We start from the raw sequence: 4,688 nt of genomic DNA on the forward strand, positions 1-4,688 counted from the left end.
AAAGCTTCATCCATGCTGCTTTCTCTGTGCCTAGAACAGCACCTGGTGCGTAGCAGACACTCCCTATCATCAAGTAAATATCAGTAGTTCACCTTTTTAGGCTCGCTTCCTGCACCGTGTTTGTGGGGATGATCCTCACTCGGCGGTCCTACCTGAGTGTTTAAACTTTTTTTCCTTCTTTTCTTTACTTTTTTTTTTTTTGAGAGGTTTTTCCAATAGGGCACGTGCACTCGCCAGCAAGAGAGAGAGAGACAGAGAGATGGAAAGCGAGAAATCACCTCCCAGGGGGGTTGGTCACGCTGCAATCCCTTCTCCTCCATTCTCCTCTTGGGATCTTGGGCATGCATGCACACACGCCCGGCGTGAGTTCTAAGCCACCGGATCCGGGATGTAAACCATGGTCCACTACGTGGGAGTCCAGTGACAGCCATTATGCTAACTGCTGGTCCCCAGTATGTTTCTGAAGCTGCCAGGTCTGGGACTTGAACAGTGCCATTGGTCATGGAGGATCTGGTTACCTTTACCACCAGGCCACAGAGCCAGTCTTTTTTTTTTTGGATGTCAGAGGGTGAGAAAGAAAGCACAACCCCTGACAAAGCCTGGTCACGCCACAATTCCCTTTCTTCTCATTCTCTATCCCAGCAGGAGTTGGCACATGCACACCCAGCATATTTTTCAAGCCACAGGGACCAGGGGTAAAACCTGGTGGTTAACTGTGTGGGATCAGGCTTTCTCTGTGCAGTGCCTAACTGCTACTGCATTATGGGGCCTTTCTGGTTAGACTCCGGAGTGAGTTTTATGTCTGTGCACATTCTGTTTCTTCAGCCTGCACCTGCGTGACTCACATCTACTCATGCTTCATGACAGTCCCACACTCTGGAAGCTCTTTCTCCCCTGGCCTTGTGAAGGACTCTTCTCTCTGGCCCCATAGCATCCTGCACGTCCCCTGAAAGGGCACTTACCCTCCTTACATTTGGTGCTTTACATCAACCAGGAGCTCTTTGAGAGCAGGTGCTTTTGTTTTTGTTTTAATTGCCAGAGGTGAATGCACTTACCAGAGAGACAAACAAGGAGAGAGACAGAGAACCCTTTGATGGGGCATGGTTATGCTACAATCCCTTCTCTTCCATTTCATCATGTCATCTGGATTTTGGGCATGCACATCCATGCACCCTACATGTTTTCCAAGCTGTAGGAGCCAGGATTCCAATCACTACTGGCCATGTGGGATCTAGCTCCCTTAACCACTAGGCTATGGGGCCAGCACAAGGGCAGAGTTTCTGACTATACCATCTCTATTCCCCTGTACTTGACCCATAAAGGGCAGGCCACATAGTTTCTGGAATTAATAGATGAAACATCTCTAGCCCAGCTGATAACAAATTTTCTCTTGAGACACCCAGGGCACTTCAATGGTATTAGTAATATTTTATTATTAAAAGCTGGTTAGTAAATCCAGTGATGTTCACTTTTTTTAAAATGCATTTAGAGGACTTAAAAGTTTATGGAAAAAAATGGAATTTAAGTCCTTTATTTTGATGCAAAACTTTTAAAAAAATCCATGCATAGTATTTTAAAAGAATTATTTTATTGAACTTTTATTTATTTGTTTGTTTAACTTGACCAGAGAGAGACAGAGAGCGACAGAGAGGAAAAGTGAGAAAACAACCTGCCATGTCTGAGACTCGAACCACTGTTGGCCATGTAGGAGTCCAGCACCCTTAACCACCATGCCACCTGCTGGCCCCAACCATGCATAGTTTTTTCATAACACCTATTTTCCACAAAAACTTTCTTAAGACCCTTTGTACATTATTTTGTATGTAAGAAATATTTTGTTTGAAAACCAGCAGTTAGTGTAATGGCTATGTCGCTGGACTCCTACGTAGCTGTCCGCGGTTTGCATCCCAGACCTGGTGGCTTAAAAAAAACGCCGGGTGAGTGTGTGTGCGTCCCCAAGATCCTGAGAGGACAATGGAGAAGGGATTGAGGCGTGGCCATCCCCCCTGGGGGGTGATTTCTTGCTTTCTGTCTCTATGTCTCTCTCTGTCTGGTGAGCGCACGCGCCCTATAGCGAAAAACCTCTCAAAAAAAAAAAAAAGAAATATTTTGTTGAAATAACTTTAAAATTAGGGACCAGCAGATGGCATAATGGCTACATTGTTGGACTTCCATGTAGTCGCCCACGGTTTGAGTCCCAGATCTGGTGGCTTAAACTCATGCTGGGCGCGTGTGTGTGCGTGCGTGCCCAAGATCCTGAGAAGAGAATGGAGAAGGGACTGCAGCGTGGTCATCCCTCTGAGGGGTGATTTCTCGTTTTCTGTTTCTCTGTCTCTGTCTTTCTGGCGAGTGCACACACCCTATAGCAAAACCCTCTCAAAAAAAAAAAAAAAAAAAAAGGAACCAGCAGTTAGCGTAATGGCTATGTCGCTGGACTCCCACATAGTCGACTGTGGTTTGCGTCCTGGACCTGGTGGCTTAAAACTCACGCCGAGCACGTGTGCGTGCGTGCCCAAGATCCCGAGAGGAGAATGGAGGAGAAGGGACTGCACTGTGACCATCCCCCCTGGGGGGTGATTTCTCGCTCTCTGTCTCTAATGTCTCTGTCTGTCTGTCTGGCAAGCACATGTGCCCTACAGCAAAAATCTCTCCAAAAAAAAAACTTTAAAATTGTTTTTGGAGGACTATACTACATGTCAGTCTCTATTCTAGCTTTTCTTTAAAAAGTAATTATTTATGTAATTTTATTTATTCATTCATTTATCTTCATTTGACCTGAGAAGGACAGACACATAGAGAGAAGGAAAGTGAGAAAGCAAGTCACCAGGTCCAGGACTTGAAGGGCGGTCGACTATGTGGGAGTGTCCAGCGCCTTAACCACCATGCCATCTGCTGGCCCCTCTGTTCTAGTTTTTAGGAACAAAGACATATATGAACACAGAACCTACACTCAAGTTACTTATGTCTAGGGAGAAGAACTGGTACACATGATGTAGCACGTTTTTAAAAAGTGCTAAATGTGGAACCTTGGTGGAAAACTGAGGGAAGTCAAATAAGACTGCATGGAGGAGGTATCCTTTAAGCTTAGAGGAAGTATGAGCTCTCAGCATGCAAAAGTGGTGTGCACTTCTGTGGGGTTTTCTGTCATACTGAGTACAGGGCTCCTCAGGTTGGGTGAGAAATGGAAAGGGAAGTTGGGACCAGAGGGTGAAGCCCTGACTGACATACGAAGCGATCTTCCCTTCACGGTCCTGGAGGTAACAGGCAGTCACGGAGCTTCTGTAAGAGGGGAGTCATGCGCTTGGACTCATTCTTCTACCATCAAACACTGACATGAGTTGTGATTTGCTGCTACGTGTTCTGACTGTTGCCTTCACATGAGTCTTAAGCCCATTCAGGTCTACCAGCTTAAGCATGGATGCTGGGAAGCAGGGGCGGAAAGGGAGGGCCCACTACAGAGGAAATGGCAGATAGGAAGGCTGAGCTGCCAAACACCAGTGAGGAGACAGAGCGCCAATGAGAAGCCAGCTGTCTTCCCTCCTTGCCTGTGACCTGCCCTTCCCTGAGCCCCCTCTTTGGCAGGGCCATGCCTGAGTTATGCAAGTCATGAGTGAGGACATGACTCCAACCTGTGTGAAACTCAGTCTGAAAACACAAATTGCACACCAGAAAAGCACACGAGGGCGGAGAAAGGAGCAGCAGGAACTAGATCTCCATCCAGGTCTGGGGAGGGGCTGGAGAACTTCCTGGAGGAGTGTGGTGCAGGATTGGGAAGGTGAAGCAGAACAGGGTTGGGGAGAAAATGAGGTGAGAAGGACCCATATGAAGACTTGGAGGAGGGAAAGTGCAAAACGTGTACTGTATCGCAGTCAGAAGCGCTTTCAGCCTGATGCCCGTGTCAGTGGCCTGTGTCACCAGCCATGCGTCTCCTGTGGGTGTGTATGGGGCTTGGCAGGGGCTGTGAGGTGCGAGCAGAGGTCTGGGTCCCTCCTTCTGTCTCCCTTCCTCCTCGTTTACACTAGAGGGCCACTCTAGGGAAGGCAGAATGTTTGGGTCCCGGAGTCTTCCTTCCCCAACCTCCCCCAGACATAAATCACAAGTGATTTCATTAAATGCACCTCCTGCTGGGGATGTTGGCTCATAATTCCTCTCTGATTAACCCCCACTACCCCGGCAAGTTTATAGGCCAAAGGGGGGGAGGGGGGAGGGTAAAAGGAGGGATGGGGGGATTCCCAGGCGGGTGATGGATGCCTCTGTCAGCCCAGCTCGTATTTATTAATAGTCTTAATACGGGAAGCAATAAAGGAAGAGAGGGATTCTATTAATTAAATCATTGTTATAATTAACTTTCATTAAAGGAGGATCAATAAAGAGGGGTTGAGATGGAGAGAGGAGAGATCCATTATCTCTAATTTCCTTGGAAAGGATTCAGGGAATGAGATGGGGTTGCTAGGAGACAGACGTGAGGGAGGAAGGAAGAATGTAAGATGTCATCCAGGTGGGGCTGGGAGGGGGATAGGAGGGTTTCAGGTGGATGGAGAGAGAGAACGGCGGGGGGGGGGCACCCACGGACACTGCAGGGAATGGAGGGCACTAGGAAGGGAGCGGTGGGGAAGGGGAACGGGCCTGCAGCATGAGCGTGCAGGGCCTGGCTGAGCGCCCTGGTGAGCGGCAGGGCCTCAGGCAGC

Source organism: Tupaia chinensis, unplaced genomic scaffold (genome assembly GCF_000334495.1).
Source record: "Tupaia chinensis unplaced genomic scaffold, TupChi_1.0 Scaffold146740_1, whole genome shotgun sequence".
Taxonomy (NCBI): domain Eukaryota; kingdom Metazoa; phylum Chordata; class Mammalia; order Scandentia; family Tupaiidae; genus Tupaia; species Tupaia belangeri.